This window comes from Macrotis lagotis, chromosome 1 (genome assembly GCF_037893015.1).
Source record: "Macrotis lagotis isolate mMagLag1 chromosome 1, bilby.v1.9.chrom.fasta, whole genome shotgun sequence".
NCBI lineage: Eukaryota > Metazoa > Chordata > Mammalia > Peramelemorphia > Peramelidae > Macrotis > Macrotis lagotis.
In genome coordinates this window covers 885397573-885424260 of record NC_133658.1, presented here as the reverse complement: position 1 = coordinate 885424260, position 26688 = coordinate 885397573, and the positions used below count along the sequence as shown (strand labels likewise).

Genomic DNA, 26688 nt, shown 5'->3' with positions numbered 1-26688 from the left:
ACTATTTTCCTGAATGGTCAATTATCCCTAGGGTAACAAGGGCACATTCACACTAACAAAGGATAGTGAAGAAGAATAGCGCCAGACACTGAATTTCACTTATTTAAATACTATATCAAATTTAAAGACTTTTAAAAAATATCATAACACTAATAATGGATTTAAATAATGTATTAAAAACAAAAAAGTTAATCTAAAATTTCAAATAACCAATTAATCACTGAAGAAGAGATTAAGCAGACTACAATCAACTTAATATACAAAATTAGAATCTGAAAAAGAAAATTCAACCATCATATCAAATGAACAATCAGAACTGGAGGGAAAGAAGGGAGGTTAGGGCAGAGGCAAGGTAAAGTAGTATAAGTTGTATAAGAGAGTGTAATATTCCAAAAATAGCTAAAACCGTCATGAATTTTAACTAGAGTTCCTACTTCTATTAAATGCAAATTTTGTGATTCTTCCCCTTCTTTGGGTCTGTCTTTCCCATGTATAAAATTATGGAAATGAATTCTAAGGTCCTGTATAGCTGTAACAAGTCCTAATGTTCCCTGAACTTAAAGCATGCATTCACTAAGTAGCAATAATAATACTTTAAGATATGCACAAAAAGCTTTACAGACATTCCATTTTACCCTCATAAAAATCGTGAAAGGTACATTTTACAAATAAAAAAACTGAGTAGGAAGAGGTGAGGAGAACCAGGGACAGCTCCTAGGATGAATGGGAAAGAAATGATAGAGGAACAGAAAAATATCCCTGCTGCATGAATTGAGGACCACTGACTTTTACTTCTTCCAACTTCCTTCAGTAGTTGAAATAAGGAAGTAGATGGTGAGAATAATGGATGGGATTCTGCAAGATTTGAGCAGTCATGAGACTAGGAAGGAGATTCAAGAGGAGAGAATAAGAAATAGTGTTGAAATAATTCACAGAAGGGAATCAGACCAGGGAAATAAGAATATCAGAGAAGAGATGACAGGGAGAACTGAGAACTGGAATTGATGAAGGACATAGAAAATAACTTATGTTGGACTTAAAAGTCACAGTTTAAGACCTTTGGGACTGGAAAGACTAATGCATACAATGTGCATATGCAACTAGTACTGTCTTGGCCACTCCTTGGAGGGCCAGCCCTGTGGCATGCTTATCCAAGAGTATCTAGGAGCCAAGTGCAGAACCACTCCCAAGCACCAACCTTCTCCAAAGGACAATGAAAATGCATTTAAGTAAGGCAACCCAGAAGAAGGCCTCTTTTTCCCTCCTCGCTCTGTTCACTCTGTTCTTCCTAGGATAGGCACTTATTCTCTCTAAGCTAGAACCATGTGCTCCCCAGCTCTTATGGCTGTTTTTCCTTTCTCCTTTACCCCCCAGCAATCTTGCCTAAAGCAATGTTATTCAGCCTCTCCCCAAACTTAAGGACTCTGTTCCATGAGTCTCAGTTCAGCCAAATCTTTGACCACTTTCATTTCACTTTTTCCCTCATGTCCCATATCCTGTCCTCAAGCTCCTTGCCCCTTATAAGCAGCTTACTATCTCTCTAGGAAAAAAGTTTCATCTGTGAACTTTACAGGCTTGTGAAATAAAAATCCTGAACTATTTCAACTCCAGGGCTTCACCTTCAAGAGCTCTCAATCATTACTAGCATCACCAATTTATCTCACAACAAGATGAATGGAAGATATGTTGAGAGTGTAAAATAGGCTTAAGAAAAGAAAGGTATAGGGAAAGATGGAATGATAGAATACAAGGCAAGATTATGATAGCAGTGTATAGTCACGTACGGTGAAGAAGTGGTTCATAGGAATAGAAGGAGGAACTTAACATCTAGGGAGAATATCTAAGTGAAGGTAAAATAACGGTTACTAGGATCAGAACTGGGAAATAAATCTGGATAGACGGAATCTTAAAGAAGTTGTTGAATGATGGCAGTAGAAGGTGAGAGTACAGGTAACAGTGAGAAACAAGGAGTGTTCAGGAAGGTGTCACCAGTAACTGAAAGAACGATCATAGCTGCTAAGTAAAACAAAGGGAGTCAATTCTCAGTGAGTGTCAATGAAACAACTAGGAAAGAAGAAGCCAATAGTTTGTTAATTAAAGAGTCAGATTTCCAAAGAGTCCAGGGAAAGAGAGAGGAATATATATGGAATGTGATACTTGGGGGTTAAGGCTGAGGCAGACACATAGGAGGCACTTGATAAATATTTACTGACTGGCTTGGGCAATCGGGGGGTTCAGTATCATTGGAATGTAGAGATTAAGAGGTGAGGAGTAACCTAGCTTCTCAGGAACAAATGTACACAGAGGCTGCAACGATGAAGGTTCAAATCTTCTTTCTACCCTGGCCCTTTAAGGTAGCAGAAGGTGTTGTGGCTAACTCAAAGCCATTTTTAAGTAGAATAAAGAAGCAGTGTTGAAGTGTTACTAGGTCAAGATTATCAAGAGAGATAGAGGTCAAAATAATGCCTAAGGAGCGACTGCAATATTTAGGGTTCAAGTGATACAGAGTTGTGGACATGGGAGATGTTGTGTTTGGAAACAAACTCTGTTGAAGAAAATATATTGTCTATGCTTATCTGGGGAACTCCATGTTGTTCAAAGTGACTCCATTATTGAATGTGAATTCCTTAAGATGAGAGTAGTCTTAGCTCATTTCCCCTTCGACAAGCTAACAATTTCCAGTCTATCTGACTTTGGTAAAATCAGTCAAGCTTCCGCTGGCATGACAGGAAATGACATTTTGGACTTAGGGGTCACTTACCAGCACATAGTTTGCCTAATGGAAAATACCTGGAGCCAGGTGCTAGACAAACTGGTAAAACACCACACTTGTCCAAACCACTATAGAAGTACAATGAAGTCTAAATGGAAGAAAAGCAGACTCCCTCTTCTTCATCCTGCAAGGAAGGGGATCTCTCTCTCTCTCTCTCTCTCTCTCTCTCTCTCTCTCTCTCTCTCTCTCTCTCTCTCTCTCTCTCCCCTTAGGGGGAATGCCACGTGCTTCTGGTTGAAGCCCGCTGGAGCAGCCTGTGAACCTACTAAGCCAGTCGTTATCCTTATGGCTGTCTCTCTTTCTCCCCTCCATTTCCCCATTCAGTATAGTCAGGTCTCCTGGTTATTTTCCTTTTTCACTTTCTTTTTCCCTCAAGTACCTGGCCTGGTCCTCTGCTATTTAACCTGTCTTCAAGCTGCTTGCTGCTTCTCCAGAAGTAGAAAAGCTTTTTAATCTGTCAGTTTTGCAGGCTTGTAAACAAACTCTGCAAGGTCACTTTCAAGACCTCTGAATATTATATTGGCAATACTAATTCCCTGGGAATAGAGAGGTCAAGGGACTAATGGAAAGGTAAAAGCAAAAAGTTAAGCTTAGTTTTGAACTTTTTCAATTTGAAATCATGGATGACTGTTTTCCTGATCCATTTTTTATCCCATTTATAAACTGTGATATTTCAAACAGATATACTAAACTGAGAATTTAACAAATTTGAACCTGTGGTATTAAAAAAAAAAACACATATTTTTGTGATAAAAGAGACCTATCACAGATCTGGAAGAAGCTAAGATTATATAGCCCAATGCTACACTAGTAAAGAGTTCCCTTTAAAATATCACCAACAATGCAGGCATTTAAATTTTACTTTAAGACATCTTGTGAGAAGGAATCAACTGCTACACCCTATAGAAGTTCATTAGGACTTCAGAATAATCTATTATAGATTATTGATAATTCTAATCATTACATTTTTTTCTTATGTGAGGCCTAAATCAAATCTTATCTTTACTCTTATTCTGCCATACCACCTGTATGACCCTGTGAAAGTTATTTAACTTCTGAAAGCCTTACTTAACTCATCTATAAAATAAAAGAGAAGTCAATGGATATCAATGGTATCTAAAATTACATCCAGGACTAAACCTCTCTGAACTTACTCCCCCATTCTAATTGAACCTTCTCTTTCAACAAAGAAAAACAATTAAACAAAGACAAACCACTACAGCACCAAGTCCAATAACATATGCATAATTCTCTCTAAGTAAGCCTCAGCACTTCTCTGAAAAAGAACAAGGAGACATGTTTCCTCTCTTGGTTTTTCTTTATTTATTTCCTTTACATAGTTAGAACAAAAAGGAATGCATAGATACATAGATGGAAACATATTTATTCTTTTGCCCCAAAACACTCGTTTTAAACTATAAAACTGAGATCCAAAGAAATACAAAAGAATTGTCCAAAATCACATTAATTGATCAGGACAAAATGTGAATCAAAGACTAATAACCACAAATTCTGAACCAACACTATTTCTAAAGGATAACTTTCTTGAAAAAATGCTACTGGAAATTCATGACAATTTTGGTCTAGATAAGTTTCTTTGAACATTCTAAAAAATGGAAGTCGAAACTTGGTCATCTGTGCATATAATCTCGAAAAGGGTTACTAACATAACCCTTTTATAAGGGAGTTCAGATAAACCTATAAAACAGTTCAGAGAGCTCAAGGAAGAACTCTGAAAACAACTTATTTATGAAAAACTCCCGCTAGATTTCTCAAACATCAAAGAGACTTAATAAATTTTACTTCTGGCACACTACATTAATTCCTAAATTCTACCCTGCCATAACCCAGAAGGGTTACAGAAAGTAAATTTTAACAAAATTAGACTAGAGAAAATCATCCTATAGTACCTGAACAAAGTACTTCCAAGATATTTTCAACAAAGAAAAAAATTAAAATGACACAGTCAGAGACTATAGATGGGAGATACTAAAGGGCGGATATGCATCCAAACTCAAAAGACTCAACTCAGTTTAAAAGCAAATATATTCAATATAACTCTCCTTATAAAAAGAATTTGGATAAAAGACAAGTCAGAAAGCTCAATGAAGGGGCAGCTAGGTGGTCCAGTGGATAGAGTACCAGCCCTGGAGTCAGGAGTACCTGAGTTCAAAAATGGCTTCAGACACTTAATAATTACGTAACTGTGTGATCTTGGGCAAGTCACTTAACCCCACTGCCTTGCAAAAACGAACAAAAAAAAAAGCTCAATGAAGAAGAAAAGAAAGAAGAGGAAGTTATAGATGAATTATTCCAGCACAACTATGCACAGCATCCTTTGAATTTCTTAATGTGATGGAGTAAGGAATAAAAAAAAAAAGAGAGAGAGAGAGAGAGACCCAGGAGTTCACAATCTAATTGTGAAGAAAGGTGCCACAAATAATTTATGTATCTGGAGCAGAGTTATGAACACCAATGATTTCATTTAACGTAAAGGAAAATAAATGTTAAATATACCTGATGCAATAAAATGGAAATTATTTCTAAGTAATACCTACCATTTATATAGTGTTTTAAATATTGCTTGAAATGTTATCTCACTTGATTCTCACACCAACCCTGGGATGTGGGTCTTTACTTCATTTAAGAGATGAGAAAACCAAGGGTCACTTGGCTAGGTCAATATTTGAGGCAGGATTTTTGACTTCAGTCCAGCATTTTCATCTACTGTGCCACCTAGGTGCTTCAAGGAATTTATTAGAAGTGTAAAAAAGAAATCTTAACGTGGTCCTTTGACTCAGGAGAAGATTAAGTGTAAATGAAAGCAAAAAACAATTTTCTAAATTTAAAAACCCAAGTCATTGTGTTCCTTAGGTCATTTCTGACCCCAGATAATCATGCATTTTTTACATTCTAAACAAGACTTACCAGATCTCTAGATATCTATTCAATTGTATTGTATAGAAAATTGGTAATCTTCATCAACTTAGACAATTCAGCCAAATAAGGTCAAACAACCTCTTGGGAGATTTTAGATATTAGATGTTTCAGGGATTGATACTATCAACATAGTATGTTCTTCACAGAGGAGCCTCTAGAGGATTTCATAATCTGTAGAAAATCGTTGTAATAGATTCTCCACATTGGACATACAAAGGCAAATATTTTTGATAAACAACGTGTCTATCATGATACCTTTTGGGACAAGTTAAAAATTAAAATTTTAAGTGGCAAAGTTTGTAGTTAAGTTTTTCCAAGAAGTTTATGGATTTAATGTATGCATAAAAGATAACTTAAATTATGAATCTTATGATATAAATCTGAACTTTTCTATATAAAATCAAATACTTTTGGTATAATCTAAAAAAAATCAAATATTTTTGTTACAATCAATAAACAATAATCAGAGAAGGACCTCAAATTCTCTAAACTTTTCAATCAATCCATTACTGGTAATAATGTGATCTGCTGGGAACAAAACACTGTCTACTACCTTCTCATGGCTGCCAAAATAATCATTTTTTTCTCTGAACAAATTCCATAAAAGTTAGTAAACATATATAAAAGAAATCACTTTTTTAGATAATAATTTGAAAAAGTAAACAAATTTGTGAAATAAAGCTTAAAACATAGCAGAAAAAATATATTTCAAAATATTACTCTGTAGGGGCAGCTAGGTGGCGCAATGGATAGAGCCTGGGTCCTGGAGTCAGAAGGATCTGAGTTCAAATCCAAAGTCAGATACTTAAAAATTGCCTAGCTGTGTGACCCTGGGCAAGTCACTTAATCCCACTGCCATAAATAAATAAAACATAAAAAAAGTAATTAAAGGAAAAATTTCCTAGCAGTTGTCCAAAAATATAACAGATAGATATGTGAACCAAATGACAATGGTGAATGGTGAGTAAATCAAATCAATTTCTAGAATGCAAAATGAGCAAATTTCCAACCATAAAAACCACATGGTGGTGGTGGTAGAGGTGTTGAATTACAATCCTTAGGTATTTTTTATAGGTTACTGGCAAATATATCACCAACTTATTGAAAAAGTTTGATCAAGCTGGTGTAGAGAAGCTCACAATTATGTTGACCCTCTCCTCAAAAGGTGAACATGTTAGGGAGGAAAGGCTAACAACCTATTTCAGGATTCTGTAGAGCTGAATATCGCCACCTGGTGGCAGAATTCTTCAAAGTCTTCTAATGAAATACTAGTCACGAAAAATAGTCAAATATGTCTTATAAAAAAAGAGAGTGGGGGGAAAAACACAAAAGAAATCACACATAAACCAAATCAGTGATGATGGAAGGCTATAAAAGGTATTTTTTTTCCTCTAGATAAATGATAAAACATCTTGACTGAAGTAGGAGATAAATGTCATGAAATTGTCTTAGATATTTTTAACTACTTGAAGCATTTTATCAGATTAATAATATACATATTGTTAAGCAAATCAAACAGTAATCAGTTATAAGGTTTTTTTTTTGTTTTGGGGGGGTTTTTTGGTAAGGCAATGGGATTAAGTGATTTGCCCAAGGTCACACAACTAGTGTCTGAGATAAAATTTGAACATAGGTTCTCTTGACTACAAAATTGGTGCTCGATCTACTGAGCCACCTAGCTGCCCCCCAACACTTTCTAATGGATATTTCCAAGTGCTTTTAAAACTACATTTGCATTTTTGAGTGTCATCTGAAAAACAACTCCTAACCTTTGACTACAATATTGACAAACTGTTAAATAGTAATGCCTATGTGTTGTCAAAAAAAAGTGTTCCTGTGTTCTTCACAAGTTCATTAATAATATAAGAAGACCTGTACTAAAGCCTGGCAAGCAGCTTCCACAAGAAACAAATCTGCTTTCTCTGCTTGGCAAGAGCAAAATGTGCCAAGGGTGGCAAATTAAGATGTGAAAACAAATTTAAAAAGTTAAACTTTGAAAGTAGTCAATGACTCAAGAAAGTATATCATTAAGCAATGGCAGAATAAACAACAGCACCTATATAAATATGGTTGTATGCTACATTTTTATTAAAATTTAAATTATTTTACAAGGACCCCAGAGCAAAGGAGATATTTTTAAAAGGCAAAAGATATATATATGTATGCATGCAACTGAAAGAAATCTGAAATGGTTAATATTTTTGAGAATAAAACTGAGGACTCACAATATTAAAACAATACCAAAAGAAATATTGTGATAGTTACATTATGTTTTAGCTTCTACAGTAAGGTAGATATGTATATTGCAAGTAGTGATTGAAGAGTCAATTAAGTAGTGGGAAAGTGCTTACCAAAAAAGTACAACTAAAAATAATTTATTTACAGGGGAGTGGTACGAGGAAAACTGGCCAGACTATAATCAAAGTCTGTACTTCCAAGTTTCAATAGTAAGCACAGTTATTAAGAGCAGTTGAAGGGGAGGCTAGGTGGGGCAGTGGATAGAGCACCTGCCCAGGAGGCAGGAGTACCTGAGTTCAAATCAGACCTCAGACAATAATTACCTACCTGTGTGGCTTTGGGCAAGTCACTTAACCCCATTGCCTTACCAAAAAAAGTTCCATTTCTAGAATTGTTATTTTCCAAGGTCTATAAGTAATTAATAAGCATCTACTGTTTTCCCATACACAGAGCTAAGTGCTCGATATAAGTTAAACACATGGACCCTGTAAGTCCTCAAAGGATTCCATTGGGCATAACAATGTTCAAACAGCTATTCACTTGGAGTATATCAACAGGATCAATGGAAAGTAATCTCAAAAAGGTAACACAGAAGTGAAGATTTTTTTTCTTTAGGTTTTTTGCAAGACAATGGGGGTTAAGTGGTTTGCCCAAGGCCACACAGCTAGGTAGTTATTTATTAAGTGATTTGAACTCAGGTACTCCTGACTCCAAGGCCAGTGCTTTATCCAGTACACCACCTAGCAGCCACAAGATGGTTTAATAAACATTGAACCCTTTTTAATTATTTTTGAGGCAGTTGTAAAACAGAATCTGGCAAGAAAAAATATAGTTAAGCTATTTATTCCAAAGTTCACATACTTTTAATTTTTTTTTACTGTCCCTGGGGTTTTTGATTCAGAGCTCTATTTGTGAGGAGCCCTTTCAGATACTGAAAGAATTGAGTATTCCTCTAATTTGACATTTCAATTTGCATTTCTCTAATCAATAATGATTTGAAGCATTTTTATATGATTATATATAGTTTTAATTTCTTCATTTGAAAACTATTCATATTCTTTGACCATTTATCACTTGGGAAAATGACTTGTAATCTTACTAATTTGATATAATTCTCTCTACATTTCATTGATTCATTTATTCATTCATTTATTTATTTTTAGGTTTTTGCAAGGCAATGGAGTTAAAGTGGCTTGCCCAAGGCCACACAGCTAGGTAATTATTAAGTGTCTGAGACTGGATTTGAACCCAGGTACTCCTGAGTCCAGGGCTGGTTCTCTATCCACTCACCTAGCCGCCTCCTCTCTATATATATTTTAGAAATGAGACCTTTATCAGAACCAGTTGTGAAGATTATTTTCCAACGTTCTGCTTTCCTTCTTAACTGCTTGAAACAATTAACAAATTCATCAAAGTATCAGGATACAAAATAAACACACATAAAATTCATCAGCATTTCTATATGTATGAACAGCAAAGCCCAAGTGCAGGAGCTAGAAAGAGAAATTCCACTTAATGTAATTTGTAACTATAGACTCTTAAATACTTGGCAATCTAACCTCCCAAGATAAACCCAGAAACTCTATGAGCACAGTTATAAAGTACATCTCACCCAAATTAAGTCAGATCTAAATAATTGGAAAAATATCACTTGCTCATAGTTAGGTTGAGCTAATATAATTAAAAATGACAATTCTACCCAAATTAAATTACTTATTCAGGACAATACCAATCAAACTACCCAATTACTATTTTACTGAGCTAGTCAAAATAGTAACAGTATTCACCTGGAGCAACAAAAGGTCTAGAATAGCAAGGGTAGTGATAAAAAAAAAATGTAAAGGACTGGCCTAGCTCTACCAAATCTAAAACTGTACTCATTAAAATCTGCCTAGTATTGTTTAAGAATTAGAGTAATAGATTAATGGATTAGGATAGGTAGAAAAGAAACTGCAGTAAAGGACTCCAACAATCTACTGTTTGAAAAACCCAAAGACATCAACTTCTGGGATAAGAACTAATTATTCGAATTAAAACTGCATATACCCCCTTCTTTCTTCTAACACTTCTTTCATTTGTATAAAGTAATTCTTCTGTAGCCTGGTCTAACCATGTCACACCCCCCTTTTAGTAAAAAAAAAAAACAAAAAAAAAAAAACAGCAGTTTACTAAAAATGAGAATAAATATTAAATAAAAAAAGAAACACGGCAGTTATTTAATATTTATTTATTCTCATTTTGTGCAAATAATTTTTTATTCATTAATAAAATATTCTTGTTTAAGAGTAAAGAAAATACCCCCTCTCCCCCAAAAATATAGACTCACTTGAGCGATAAAATAAGGGGAGAGAAAAAAATTACAATTAAAAAAAATAATAGCAATAATTGTAGGTATGGCCAGGTGGCACAATGGACGGAGTACCAGCCCTGGAGCCAGGAGCACCTGAGCCCATATCCGGCCCCATATACCCAACAATCAACTGCCGTGTTTCTAATGTGACTTTTATAGCCACAAAAACTGTCCTCTTCTTAACATTACAGTTTTCTTAGATTGCACCCTCTTCATCCTTTCTTTATGTATTCTGATCTAAATATTTTGGCCTATTTCCTCTTTTCCTGCACAGTGCACTGCCCCCCCCCCCCCGCAAATGGTGTACCCAGGGTCACACAACTGATAAGTATTAAGTGACTGAGACCAAATTTGAGCTCAGATTCTCCTTATTCCGGGGGGGGGGGGGGGGGGGGGGGGGCCTCTGTCTACTGGGTCACCTCCATGCTCCCACAAATCTCCACAATGTTCTGTCATCATGGTTGGCCTCCATGGGGAGAGAGACTCTCCCTCCTCACCTCTGCTACATGACTTTCCTTCTTGTACAGTTCAGGTCATCTTCCATTTTAAGACATCTTTCCTTAAAAATCATCATTTCTGGGGTGGCTAGGTGATGCAGTGGATAAAGCACTGGCCTTGCAGTCAGGAGTACCTGGGTTCAAATCTAGTCTCAGACACTTAATAATTATCTAGCTGTATGGCCTTGAGCAAGTCATTTAACCCCATTGCCCTCCAAAAACCTAAAAAAAAAAAAACCTTTACATCTGGAGATTGATTCCTTGTATGCAGTGGTTTTTACTATAATCAGAAAAAATATTCAATAAATATTGAAATAAATATAAATATTCAATAACTCAAATCTTAAGAAAAATCTATCATACATACTTTGACTAGTCAAAGCATTATTCACTGACAGTGAAAGCTAAAAAATGGAGCAGGGGTGGCTGGGTTGTACAGTGGATAGAGCACTGACCCTGGAGTCAGGAGTACCTGAGTTCAAATCCAGCCTCAGACTTAATAATTACCTAGCTGTGTGGCCTTGGGCAAGTCACTTAACCCCATTTGCCTTGCAAACACAGATAAGATAAGATAAGATAAGATAAGGAGGGAGAAGAGATGGAGGGGCAATAAGCTTTAAGAGGGACTAGGGAGGGGAGGAAGAGAAGATAATTTCAACAGCAAACCATTTCACTGGTCAATGTTTCTGATAAAAAATTGTAATGCTGAGAAAGGTACAAAATTAGAGACAACACACCTTCTAGCTCTGAATTACCATCATTACATTTCACAAATCATTAGGTTGGGACAGCATACAACAAAATAAGAATCAAAATCTAAAAAAGCCTAGCAGGCAGCTTTGGCCCTTAAATGAAACCTTTAGATCAAAGAAATCTATCCAGTCTCCTATTATAGCCTTTCACAAAGTTATGCTATAAATCAAAGATTTTGTTCTGTAGCCCTTGGCAAATTCTCACATATAATATGTGACTAAGGGAGACAAGTTGTAATCTTTTCGTTAGGCAAAAACAGGTAATTACAGAATCTCTTTTAAATTAACCTTAATTTTGTTCAGTTTACCTGTCTAACATATATAAGGACATTTTATATTTGCAAACAAAAGAAGTGTTTTTGCATTTACCAACCATTTAAAGAGTATCTATTATACTCTAGAGACTGTGCTGGATACTATAGGGGATAATTATAGAAAAATATGAATACAATAAATATAATGTTTATAAATAAATATAAATAAAAAATAATAAAAATAAAATATCCCACCCCACCCCCATATAGCTTATAGTCTACAGGTTAAGTTATTATCATCACTTGAAAATTTCAATAACAAAATGTCTTTGAATCTCTGGAATCTTCTACTTAAAATAATTTTTCTCATTCTTCTCTTGCTCCTCATCCTCTTCCTGACCCAGTTAACATGAGCATTCCCCAATGGTACATCCTTGACCTTTCTCCTATCTCTTAATACAACACTGGTTCTTAACCTAGAGCTTGGATAGGGAAAAATTATATTTTCATTCAGGGATATAGCTAATATTTGCCATTCCTTCAATTGTCAATTTCAAAAAAAAGAAAACAAAAACAAAACCTTTTTTTTAACATTCTGAAAGGGAATCCACAGGTTTCACCAAACTGACAAAAAAATCCAAGACCCAACAACAATTACAAAGCCCTCATTTACACCCGCCCCCTTCACAATTTCATTCAGTACACAGACTTCAAACTGTTACCTCTAAGACAGTAACCCAAAATCCCTGACCTCTTTTAAGTGACAGGCAAACATCACCAGTCACCTTCAAGATATAACTCTGCAGATCATCCAGAGGGTATCAACAAAGACACTGAAGACTGTCCAGATCTAGAAATAAGAGAACCCAAAGTAAAAGTACTAGAAATATAACATCTGAAAATGGGAAATCTTATAAGGGACATATGGTAAATGAGTCTCTGGTACTTGAAAGGCTGTCGTGAAAGAATGCTCAACCTGATATTGCTTGTTCCCCAAGAACGTGTCCAACCCTTCTTTCTGTTTAGGTGTGCAATTTCACTCCCCCAATTCCTCTATCTTCTTCACCCACTATAACCACATCTAATCAGCTGACAAATACAATCAATTCTTTACCACACCTCTCCCAGCTATCTCCTTGTCATCACACATGGAACTATTACGCCAGTTCAGGTCCTCATTACCTTCTACTTTAATTAATTTAGTACCTTCCCAATTGGTCTCTCTCCTTCCAGGCGCTCCCTTTTCATATCCATCTGCAGAACACAGTTGCCAAAGTATACTGAATGAAACTCAAGTCTGAGCATGTCATTCCCACACTCCAAAAAGTACTCTGTAATACATATATAATACATAAAGCATATAATACTGACAGTATAATATATAGAGAAGATGGAGTTTCTCAATGGTCACTTTTCTTCTCTTTTTTTTGGCAAAGAATAACAATTTTTCACTGAAAACAAAAATGGCTAAAAGAAAGTTTCGATACTCGAGAAAAGGAAAGAGACAGTATCTTGAACAAGATGAACATCCTTAGGTACTGAAATAACTGGGGGGGAGCACATGACAGTGCTATATCAAAGAATGGTACTATGTACAGGCCTGGAAGCAGGAAACAGCCCTAGTTTTGTTTGTTTTTTATTTTGTTTTGTTGGAAAAGATGAAGATATGTTAGTAAAGAGATGGTTAGTAAGCATTAAGAAAAGGAGGGAATGATTCACAAAGAACTATTATTGCAAGACAAGAGCATATTAATCTTATTTTCTCCCTTCTCAGGCAAACAATGTTAAAAATCAGCTTAGGCAAACAATGTTAAAAATCAGGTTAACTGGACAAAAAAGGAGAGGAGGGAGGAGGATGGAAGGGAGGGAGGAGGTAGAGGAGAAGAGGGACATATCCAGCTCTCCTTTCTTGGAAGTCTTCAAGATGACTAAACTAGTCAGGTTCCTGACCCTGTAAATTTTTGCATCAATTTAGACTAGACTAGACTAGACTAACCTGATATCTGTATATAAATTTTGAGATGTCTATGAACTTGGCTGCAATAAAAATTACATGTCTTTCAATATAACTGGTTTCCTTTGAACTGCTATATACTGTTTATACATTTAAGAACATGAAAATAAGAAGGGGGTCCATAATCATGACCACAGTGCCTAAGGAGTCTTGACACAAAAGAAGTTCAAAATTCTCTGAAGGACACTAGGGTGCTTCCAATTGATTTTCTATGATTTTAATAATCTTATCAAACAAATCAACTTTGTGACCCTTAAAAATGTCCTCTATTTGTACACTCAGACTAGTTCAATTGTCTGAAATATTTTCATAATATATTCTCATTTTTACTTGTTAGAAGTCCACACCATCCTTTCTAGTCCAACTCAAAGTTTCAACCACCTTGAGAAATCTTTCCCTGCTCCTTCTACAAGCATTTTTGGTTTTGGTTTTGGTTTTTTTTTTTTTCCCAATGTCACACAGGCAATTATTAAGTATCTAGGCAGAATGTGAACTCAGGTGCTCCTGACTCCAGGGCTGGTGCTCTATCCACTGAGCCACCTGGCCAGCCCTTCTACAAGCATTTTGATTAGAATCTCTAGCTTCAGATAATACTTTGCTTTATAACTATCTAATGCTCTTTTCCTATAATACTGCACTTTATATAGATACACAAAACCACATGTAGTAACTTTTCCCACCACTAGGATAAAGAACTTTCATAGTCCACTTTCCTTGGGCTTGTTGAGGGAGTTAAGATGAGTTACAAGGAATAAGGTAGTAAGCAGTAAAAAAGTTTTATCAAAAAAATGGCTCTAAAACAAACTGAAATACAGGAATATTAAAATTCAAACAAAAAGTATCCTAGTTGGCAATATACTGACCAAGAAAACTAGAAATTAGCATTATAGTTTTTTTTATTTCATCAAACATTTCTCATTGACATTTTCATATGGTTAGAAAACTAGGAAGTATTGCATTCAGCTTATGGTCTGGATGTTTAAAACCTCTAGCATAATAGTTTAATTCTGGAGTTATGGGACAAATTCTTGGTGCTTATATTATATTTTGAACACATAATGCCTCTCCCATCTAAGCACTCAATTCAAATTGGTATAACTATAACCTATGCCAAGTGTTTTGAAAGGCTCAAAAAAGGGTACATGAAATAGCAAAGCATCATATATACACATACTAAGAGATTGATCTGGAGTAACAAAAGAAGAATTTTCCTTATAACTAGTCTTTAAGAAACTTGACTCTGATCTCAAACATATACAAAGGAGATACTGTGCCCAGTGACAAATATTGAGGTAGTTGGTTCTTGCTCTTCATTATGGAAGACAACCAAAGCCATGCCACAATGTTTGAGACATAGTGTGTCTGACTGTAGCAGATTATAGATGAATATGAGCACAGAATCCTCTACCACAGGTTGGGTAAAAATAGTCCATGTAAATACCTGAACTGTTCTAAACTTATGAATGTCGCTTTTCCTTTGGGCTGGTTCCATTCTACCTTCCTCATGGAGCCCAGTCCCTCACTGAAGAGGACATGCCACGCTGGGCAGTCCTATGCCAGTGTCTCCCATGCTGCATAATCGATCACAAAGTTTTTGAAAGAGAACTTCAGGTGTCCTGAAATTGCTTCTTCTTACCCCCTTCTGAGTTCTCCACAAAATAGTTTTTTGGCAAGGATATATCTCATTCCAACAACATGTACCAGGGCAACTAGTTTGCACAGTGGATAGAGCACCAGTCCTCAAGTCAGGAGGACCTGAGTTCAAATTTGACGCTGAATAATTACCTAGTTGTGTGACCTTGGACAAGTCACTTCACTGCCTAGCCAAAAAAAAAAAATGTCCAGTTCATCTTGGTTGCCCTTTCCATAGTAATGTTGGAATGCTAGGCAGTTTACCACCTTGACAAAAGACCTCTGCTGTCTGATATCTTCTTCTACCAGGGGACCTTTAGAATCTTCCTAAGACAATTTAAATGGAAGCAATTCAGTTTCCTGACTTGGCAATAGTATAATTGTCCAGGTTTCACAGACATAGCACAACTCTTCAGTTGTTCAGTATTACAAAGTGTGAGAGAGAATAAGTATCCCAAATACTGTACTAGCTCTGGCAATGCAAGTTTCAGCCTCACTGTCAATATGTACCTCCTTGGAAAGGACACTGCCAAGGTGTCATGTTAATTATTAAACCAAAATTCGCACAAGCAGCAGAGAATTGATCCATCCTTTGTTGCAGCTCAGCTTCAGAGGCTGTAGTGAGTGTACAATCAACTGCAAACAGAAGATCCCTCCATTTTGGTCTTAACTTGTAGACTTTTCAAGTTGAAGAATTTGTGTGGTAGCTGACAGCTGACCTAGAGATCTCATTCATCTTCACTGAAGAAGTTTGATGACGTGGTTGAAAAAAATCAACCTATGAACTAATGCTGAGTGAGATGAGCAAAACCTAAAGAACATTGTACACCCCAACAGGAACATGGGGGCAATGATCAATCTTGATGGACTTGCTCATTCCATCAGTGCAACAGTCAGGGACAATTTGGGGCTCTCTGCAATGGAGAATACCATCTGTATACAGAGAAACAACTGTGGAATTTGAAGACCAAGGACTATTAACTTAAATTTAGGAAAAAACCTGTTATCTTAATGTCTGATCTTGCTATCTCTTATACTTTATGTTTCTTCCTTAAGGATATGATTTCTCTCTCATACCTTCAATTTGGATCAATGTATACCAGAGAAACAATGTAAAGACTGAGAAATTGCGCTCGGGGGGGGGGGGGGGGGGGTAAGATTAGGGGGAAAATTGTAAAACTCAAAAACATAAAATCTTTAATAAAGAAAAAAAAATCATGTTAAAAATGTATGGACTTAAAAGATATATCCTTCTTTGTCTCCACTGGTGACTGGGAAACCCTGAGAGCATCATCCACTAACCAGAACCCAGGCATGCACACTGTCATGAAACTGACATACAGTACTGTTGAACTTCTTCAGGCAACAAAATTTTGATGTAATTTTCCATAAACCCTCACAATTGATGGCATCAAAGGTCTTGGGTAGAACTCTGTTCTGTTCCTGGCATTTTTCCTGGAGTTGTTGGGCAGCGAACACCACATCAACTATTCCTCAATCCTTTCAGAAGCCACACTGGCTCTATAAGGGACATGACCTTCTTCCAGGTGAAGGATCAGTCTATTGAGAAGGACTCTGGCAAGAATCTTACCAACAATAACTAAAAGAGAAATATCCCTATGATGGTCATATGACATCTTTTCCCTTTACCTTTTTAAATATGAATGGGAGATAATCAAGTCAATATTGTTAATCAATGTGGATCTATCAGTACTGAGTAGCTAAGATGCAACATATGTCTATGACTCATAAATAGGCTTCAGGGCATCATAAAAATATTTTGGTTTGTTACTACCTGCATAATCCATCTGCCTTCTTACTGAATCTGTTTCTGTCTAAGCTTCACTTGTACTTTATTTTTTTTAAGTTCTTTTTGCAAGACAATGGGGTCAAGTGGCTTGCCCAAGGCCACACAGCTATTATTAATTATTAAGTGTCTGAGGCCACATTTGAACTCAGGTACTCCTGACTGCAGGGCTGGTGCTCTATCCACTGCCCCACCTAGTCACCCCCATACTTTACTTTTGATGGAATTAAATGCTGCCTCCTTAAAAATGGATGAATTATCCCACTAGTAAACCCTGTGGAGTCCTTGTTTTTCCTTTAGCAGCTTCTATATTATCCAATCATTTTCATAAAGCCAGTCTTGATGTTTTCAAATGTTCTGGTCAAGATGAGCAAATGTGGTGCGGTACACCAAAAGTTTAAAAGCTGCCCATTCCTTTTCTGCTTCACTGTTGCCAACTGTGTATTAGTTCAGTTTTTCCCTCCAAGTTAGCAACAATCAGAGAGTTACTCTAATCTCTTGACATTAATTCTAGTATTCATTTTGACTTGGGAGCCACTGCTTTGGTTAAATGTGAGTATTTAATTTGGAGAGGATGAGTCTGTGATCAGTCCAACACTCTGCACCACACATTGCCTTGGTCACTCTCACATCTATCTGTCTGTCTCTTCTCCTTATGATCACATAGTCTAATAGATGCCATTGTTTGCTACAAGAGTACATCCAGGCTTCTCTCTTCAGGTGGCATTAGATTGGGAATACAGGGCGGCTAGGTGGTGCAGTGGATAAAGCACCGGCCTTGGAGTCAGGAGTACCTGGGTTCAAATCCAGTCTCAGACACTTAATAACTACCTAGCTGTGTGGCCTTGGGCAAGCCACTTAACCCCATTTGCCTTGCAAAAAAAAAAAATCACTATTGAGGAAGGATAAGGTGAAAGGAGAGACAGAATAAAATAAATGTGTTGGGGGTGGGGGGGATGAGGATGTTAGCTATACTAATTGTAAAAGATTGGGAATACAGAGCTGAGAGGGCGGTTGGTGGCCATTGGCTGTCGGCTGTCTGTGGTAGTCTTCTCACCACTACTCCCAACCTGAACCAGGCAGCCCTTTCCTCCCCCTCCCTTCCTCCCTCCCTCCCTCCTTTCCCTCCTTCCCTCCATCCTCCAGAGCTGGCAGTGCCCACCTCCCTGAGGGAGATGAGTTACCATCAGGCCATTACAGTCTTCTCTCCAGACAGGCACCTCTTCCAAGTGGAATATATGCAGGAAGCACTGAAAAAGGGCTCAACTGCACTTGGTGTATGAGGAAAAGATATTGTTGTTCTTGGTGTAGAGAAGAAATCAGTGGCCATGCAGAAAATCTGTGCTTTGGATGACAATGTCTGCATGGCATTTGCAGGACTCACTGCCAATTCTGGAATAGTTATAAATAGGACTCCTGTGGAGTGCCAGAGTCATTGGCTCACTGTGGAAGATCCTATCACAGTGGAATATGTCACCCATTACATCGCTAGTCTGAAGCAGCACTATATTCAGAGTAATGGGCGCAGACCCAATAATGGGCATCTCTGCACTTATTGTGGGATTTGACTTTGATGGAACTTCCAGATATTACCAGACAGACGACTCTGGCATGTACCATGCATGGAAGGCCAATGCTATTGGTAGAGGAGCCAAGTCAAGTCAGAAGAACTATGGAGAAGAACTATGCTAACGAAACCAGCAAAACTGATGAACTGACCAACTCGTTATTAAGGCCCTTCTGGAAGTGGTTGAGTCAGGAGGCAAAAACATTGAACTAGCTGTCATGAAGAAAGATCTGTCTCATAAGATTTTTAAATCCTTAAGAAATTAAAAGTATGTGGCCAAAACTGAAAAATAAAAGAACAAAAGAAAACATCGTGATGTTTGAAATATTCAGTTGCTTTACCTATGTGTTTTTAATCCATTCAAATCATGGTGATTCTACAAATGACAAGTAGGCAGCTCCAGTCCATTTATTCACATTGTACCTCTGAGTTGACTACAATAAACCTACGTATTTTTTTAAGCCTCCCCCCCAAAAAAAGTGTATCCAGGAAGGTTTTTATGTTTAGGTAAATGGGAGACAGTGTTTGTGATGAGAAGGTCATGTCATGAGAAGCACAAGTCTTCAGTAGTTAGTGACTATTGCAGTTGCTGCTTCCAACTCCATTCCTCCCAAGGACACCCTATCACATCTGGTAATCTGAGATAACTCTATTATTAAAGTGAGCCAGAATTATAAGCTTGTCCTCTTTTGGTACATAGATAATAAGGGTCTCCAGTGATGATAAGGGTCTCCAGGTCTTTATAAAATTTTTAATTTGAACAGTATTCATCATGGTGGGAGTATAAGCACTGATGGTGGTGGCATGGCGATTTCCTGCAAGTGACAATCTCATTGGCATGAGCCTGTCGTTCAATCCTTTCGGTAGGCATTAAAGAATATTGACTAGATTAGTTTTGATTTCAAAATCTATCCAGGCTTCTCAGCATTTCTGTTCACTGCAGTGACTCAAAAAAGAAAAAAGTTTATCCAACTCTGACTTCAGTCATCTGGCCATCCTTTGCCATCCTTATTTCATTCGGGGCTGTTATTTGGATATGACAACTGCTAAGTTCTCTCAGAACAAGAGGAAATGCTTCAAAGTACAATGCCAAAGTCACCTATAACCACAAAACAACTTAAGAAATGGAAAAAAAAGGAAATTGAGACAAAGCAAATTGTTAAATGCTAACTGAAATTCAGGTCTTAAACATCCATAACATGAACATTTGGTGGAAAATAATTCATTGACAAATACCTGGTGTCGGTGATATTTATAGTTCAAGCAAAACTCAAAAGAACAACCTAATAATTATTCAATAAAATACTTAAATTAGGATTGAGGTAGTGCACTGAGGAAGACAGATATAAATATTAATGCTAAAGATATTAAACAACCTATTTTTTGTGTCATTGTTTTGTTTTTTTAAGGTTTTTGCAAGGCAAATGGGGTTAAGTGGCTTGCCCAAGGCCACAGGTAATTATTAAGTGTCTGAGGCCGGATTTGAACTCAGGGACTCCTGACTCCAGAGCTCGTGCTCTATCCACCTAGCCGCCCCTAAACAACATATTTTTAACTGGAAAATGGGTGGTATTAATTTCAAAGGCTGTAATAACTGAATTTAAAATAAAGCAAAATAGGTATTTCTTTATAATATACAGGGTTTATGGTTTCTCTAGTTTGTAAGTAGATTAGATACTAAATTAGGGCCTAAGGTTAAAATAGGAATCTTCATTCCCTGTGAGCAGCTTCACAGTATTATTGAGCCCTGAACACCACAATTTTCCCTTAAAAAAAATTTTAACTTATCTATGTTCTTTGTCTATTTTCCATTTTAAATAAATACATTTAAAAATAAAGACAAAAGTAAGTCAGAAATAGGAGACAGTGGATTTGTGGTCAGAAGTCCTTGCTGTACTCTCTACATTACTACCTTTTATTGCTTACTTGAGAAAAGGTCTCTCTTTTCTCTCAGTCTGAGCTCCACTCCACTATAAAATGAAGTCTCTTCAGTAAGAAAACCAATGAATCTATATTATACATTCTATATACTATAAGACTTCATTTTTTAAGATTTCTCAGCGTTTAACTACATATCATTTGTTTTCACATAAGCAGTTATTACCTATGAATCACTGTTTCAAGAATAGGAAAAACCGGGGAGGCTAGGTGGTGTTGGGAAGGCTAGGTGGCGTAGTGGATAAAGCACAGACCTTGGAGTCAGGAGTACCTGGGTTCAAATCCGGTCTAAGACACTTCATAATGACCTAGCTGTGTGGCCTTGGGCAAGCCACTTAACCCCATTTGCCTTGCAAAAAAAACCTAAAAAAAAAATAGGAAAAACTAAGATCCAGAGAATTTATGTCAAGTTTACATACATAGTGGGTGGCTAGGTGGCGCAGTAGATAGAGCACCAGCCAGGGAGTCAGGAGTACCTGAGTTCAAATCGGGCCTCACACACTTAATTATTACCTAGCCGTGTGGCCTTAGGCAAGCCACTTAACCCCATAGGCTTGCAAAAAACCTAAAAAAAAGAAAAAAAGAAAAAGAAACTACCATAAGTGACAGTATCATTACTCAGTATCATAAGAAATTCTGGCTCTGTATTTTACCAAATAAAATCTGGCCATAGAAGGGTCATTTATTTTTTAAAAACTGCATGATGAAATCTAAGTAAAACAGTCACATCACTATGATAAAACAAAAACACAGAAAAAGGTTACTGCAATACACTATGAGGTCATGTTAAAATAAAATACAAATGCCAAAACTAGAATAATTGCTGTATTGACAAGTTTTCTTCTCAACAGTATCTCTAATTCTTTACAATTTCATCTAATGATTTCAACTAGTTGCAACAGCAATGATTACCATAAAAAATCTTTTTGAAGTAAAAAAACTTTATATATATAATATAAGAAAACTCACATTGAAAAATAAAGCCAAGAATTTCAGTTCTCCCTTCACTGCCTTCAATACTAAATAAAACCAATAATTTCAATTCCTCTCTCTCAGTCCAAAATGCTAACTATACTCTTTCTCTACCCATGGAAATGACTACCAGAAAGAGAATACTATAAACTAATAATTACAAGTTTTGAATTATTCTAAAACCTTGAAATAGTCTGATTAACTTTATCTTTCATAAAATAGAGGTGAAAAATGATATAAAAATGTTTCCCAAAAATCTGAGTCATCAAACAGTACATTCCAACTTCATTCTGATGACTGATGTGACCATGAGTCAAAAACATATGGATTAGATTTCCCTGCAAATACAGAGGATTTAAAAATTAAGGGGAAAAGTGATTGTTAAAATGTGTTTTGGGTTTTGGTGAATGAGAACTATTTGAAAATTTGTTTTGAAATGTTCAACACAGACATAGATATTAATTCACCTATTATATAGTTATTTTAACCCACTCCCACTTAAAAGTGATATTTAAAACTTATATGCACGTCAAACATTATCAACTTATTTAAATTTTCTGTCATTTATATTGCTCCTGAGGCAAAATACTAATACTATGAATAATAATAATAATATTTTAAATTAGATATATCTTTTACTTTTCAACAGTTCCACAAATGGCTGAAATTAACCCAATAACTAATTTAATTACTTCAATAATCAAACTCAAGGATGCTGCCGTCTCAAACTCAGTTACAAATAAAGTTCCTAGGACCAAAATAATTAAGAAATATCATTTATAATAGCCTTATTTGATTTTTCCAAACCAAATCAGTGTGTTTCTTTTTAAAACTCAATTTTTACACCAAACGAATATCTTGTGGTAGGGAAAGAATTTATTGGTTCTTCAAAGTGAAATCTAAGCTTCACAGACCTTGCAATCATGCTGAATTACAGTGCCCTCTAGAGTTTCCCTTGGGTGTTTTCAAGGTCTAAAATGATTCAACAGCAATCATGAATACCCTTCAAAGTTCATTCATTATGAGCTCTAGGGTTTTTCCTTTTGGTTATTATTAGATATAGAAACCAAAAACATGACACTTATTTTTTCTTACTAAGAGACTGCAGATACTTTCCTAAATGTCAAGTAAACATCCAAAACAAAAATGTCACAATCATAACTCTGAATTTAGAAAAGAAGAAACACCCCATTCCATTTTCCAGCAAATACTTCGAAAAGTATTAGCAAATGCAACAAACAGAAATGTATCAAATTCACAAGGAATTCAGAGAAAATAAGGGGTGGAACCCTGGCATAGAGCCTAAACACTGCCAGTCTACGCCACTGGATCAATATTGCTACCCAACCTTGCAACAGTTCTGCTCTGGGCCGTTGCTTACTTTCTGTCAGGGTGCAAACCTTCTGCATTGGTCTTCAGGAGTTATAAACAGGAACCTTGGTCATGGGTATTCTGGTGCTACAACAGTCCTCACCCTAACCTTCTCCCCACCCCCCGCCCCCACCACCCTGAAAAGAAGGGACAGATGAAAATCAATAATCTTAGGGTCTATAAACTGAACATAAACTTTAAAAATAACTATGCACAACTTTATTTAGTTGTTTACTTTTATAATTTATATTTCTATGATTTCACCAATATAAAGAGCCCCTTCAGAAAAAAAATTCCCTCTTCTAAGGCAGTTAAGACAGTAACCATTATGGAATTTCCAGTTTCAGAAAATAGCACAGGGTACTAAGATGGTAAGTGAATTGCCAATATGTGTGGATTGAACCCAGTGATCCAAACTCTCCAAGTCAGTTGTAAATTCCCTATCTCCTACAATATGATGACTCTCTTAATAGCTTAGAGACCTTTCTAGTGATAAAGTATTTTTGTTCTGCATACAGGGATATACAGTTTTGTATATGTTTCATACTATGTAGACCAGAAACCTTATCTAGAAACAGATAGTAATCTCTCTAGCCTTGACTACCAAGTAAGATTTCAGGGAGGAAAAATCTACCTTGCCTTACTCTCAAAATATAGTATTATCTTAAGAAAGGAACAATATCTAAGATAAAGCAATCCATTTGAAAAAACTTCTATAGGAAAATGTCATTTAGCTAGATCAAATAATTCCTTAATTCCTTGAGAAGTGATAGTCATTTGTCTGCCTAATTCTGAATTCTTAATTCCAGTCATGAAATGAAAACAGTCCTCTCCCCTAATCAGAGACATAACAGGATATTGTGACCAGAACTTACACTTAAATTGAAGGGTGCTAAAAACACTTGCACTCCTTAAAGAAGTAGAAACTTGGTAGATAGTTAGCAAGAATTAGTAAAGATAAAAGATGGCCAAGGCCTACACTGCTCACTCTACTGGTCTCAAAATTCCAAATGAATTGGTAGATTTTTTTCCAATACTACTTGCTCCAGGTAGATTGTTATGTTCACCCTAGGTATCATAATTATCACAGCTTTTCCTCCAAGTGAAAGGTATTTCTCCCACTCGATTTTCCTATAGCATTGTTTGGATTTCTTCTTTCTTTCATATTTGTATATGTCCTACCTAAAAAAAATTCTCAATACTGAACAGAAATAATAGGCAATAATTTCTTTTCTTTTTTTATGTTTTTGCAAGGCAAACCGGGTTAAGTGGCTTGCCCAAGGCCACACAGCTAGGTAGTCATTAAGTGTCTGAGACCGGATTTGAACCCAGGCACTCCTGACTCCAGGGCCAGTGCTTTACCCACTGTGCCACCTAGCTGCCCCAGCAATAGATTTCTTAATCTAGCTTTAAGTAACAACAACTACCACCAAATAACAACGAGCATTTACAATGTTCTAGGCAATGTATTAAATGCTCTTTGCACACTGCACAGTTGATAACTGCTTTAAGTTGGATTTTTACTTGGATCTTCCTGATGCCACTGTGCCACTACTTTTGTGTTCTGAAACTTGTGCAGCATTCATCTTAATCTGGTCTAATAAACAGAAGCAATTTGAGAACAAGTGTGAAATGGGAGGTAAGTATGTTCTAAACAAAAACAATGGTTTAAAAGTCATAGAATTTAAAAGTTAGGAAAAATAAAGAACAGAGAAGGCTCAATAATCTTGAAGAGACAATAACAGAATAAAGAGCATTCAAGAATCCTCAGGTCTGCCAGGAATAGATAATAATCTTCAGACAATGAGCCATGAAATACAAATGGTCAAACAGGGATGCAAATCTCAAATAAATAAGATTAAGAAAGCAAGGAGCTACTTGCAGTGAGTCCTAAAGGAAGGCTGTGCAGCCAAGGGCCTTGAAATAACTTACACAAGCCAGTGCCTGGTCCAGCATATTCTCATCATCTTCCTCAGTGGTATTCAGTAAAGACTCATCACTAGGCAATAGGTACTGGGGTATGCTGAGCAACAAGGAAGGCAAGAAAAGGCAGAAACAAAGTCCCACCTGCCAATAAATATGGGTGTAAACAAGCTCCAAAGAGGAAACGGAAGGAATTAACAGTGGGAGAAGGAAGATGAGGAAAGCCCTTTTGCAAAAGGCAAAATTGAAGTCAAGTCTTAAAAGAAGTCAACAGGTAGAGGGAAGGGGATAGGGTCTTCCAGGCCTGGGAGGCAGTCAGGGCAAAGGCAGCTGTAGTGTCCTGTGCAAGGAGCAGGAAGAGGGCCAATGTTGTAGAGTACATGGAGGGAAATAAAGAGTAAGAAAACTGGTAAGGGACTAAGAAATAAGGTGATGAAGAACTTAAAATCAAAAAGATTCTATGACTGGGCAAGTCCCTTTTAACCTCTGCCAGTGTCTATGCGATAATAATTGTACCTACCTAACAGGGTTATTATGAAGGATAAATGATATGTATAGTGCTTTGCCAACCTTAAAGCAATATCTAAATAAAAGCAGCAGCTGCTGCTACTATTAGTAGGGAAGAGAATATATACACATTAAGTTATATACAAAATAATTGTCATTCTCTACCTGCATCAAGAAGTTGTTGTGATTCCCTACTATCTCTAGGAATAGAAACACTCCTCAAATTGAAATGTAAATTCTGTTAGCACATTTACACAGGAGATAATCAAACTGTCCATACCCTTTAATCCAGCAAAACCACTATTAAGTCCATATCCTAGAGAGATCATAAAAAAGGGTAAAGATACACATGAACAAAAATATTTAAAGCAGCTCTTCTTGTAGTGGCAAAGAATTGGAAATTGAGAGGATGCCCATCAATTGAGGAATGATTATTGTTGTGAAAGAAATCATAAGGGACAGGACTTCAAAAAAGCCTAGAAAGACTTACATGAACTGATGCTGACAAATGAACAGAACCAGAACACTGTACCCAAGCCTGTATGATGAATAACTATAATGGACTCAGAAAAGGAACTATGGCTGAATGAAGAACAAAGCTTATTATTTTCAATTTTTAGAATTTGTTTTATGCTTTATGGCTTTTCCCCCCTCTCATGGCTTTAATGGCTTTTTTGTCTTTTATACTGATTCTTCTTACCTACATGAATAATGTAGAAATATGTGTAGAACAGTTATATATGCATAATTTATGATTACTCACTGTCAAGGGGACAGGAGGAGAAAATGTGGAACTCAGAGGCTTACAGAAAAATGAATGTTGAAAACTATCACTGCAAGTAGTTAAAAAAAATTTTAAGTTTCATGATATGAACTCAAAAATAAATAAATGAATTTTTAAAAGTCAGGAATTTTAATGAATGATATATTCCTGATCTTTCCAAAGTGTTACCAGAATAAAATACAGTACACACTTTTTAAATTAGAATTTCAAGATAGAATTAATTCTCTAGGGAAAGTTAGGTTGGCAAACGTGGATAAAGCACTGTGAACTTGGAAGGGTTAACTATGTGGCACAATGGATATAAGAAGTCTTTGAAGTAGGAGACAAAGTAAGAATAATTTTTCCTGTGGGAATTCAAATTACAAAACT

The 26688-nt window shown here is 36.3% G+C and overlaps 1 protein-coding gene and 1 pseudogene across 8 annotated transcripts in view; one reads left to right on the top strand and one right to left on the bottom strand.

The window, feature by feature from the left end:
- Positions 1-26688, bottom strand: part of RERE (arginine-glutamic acid dipeptide repeats) — a 570111-nt gene that overhangs the window by 437787 nt on the left and 105636 nt on the right. The window lies entirely within an intron of this gene.
- On the top strand, positions 18433-19090 carry LOC141508403 (proteasome subunit alpha type-7 pseudogene; annotated as a pseudogene).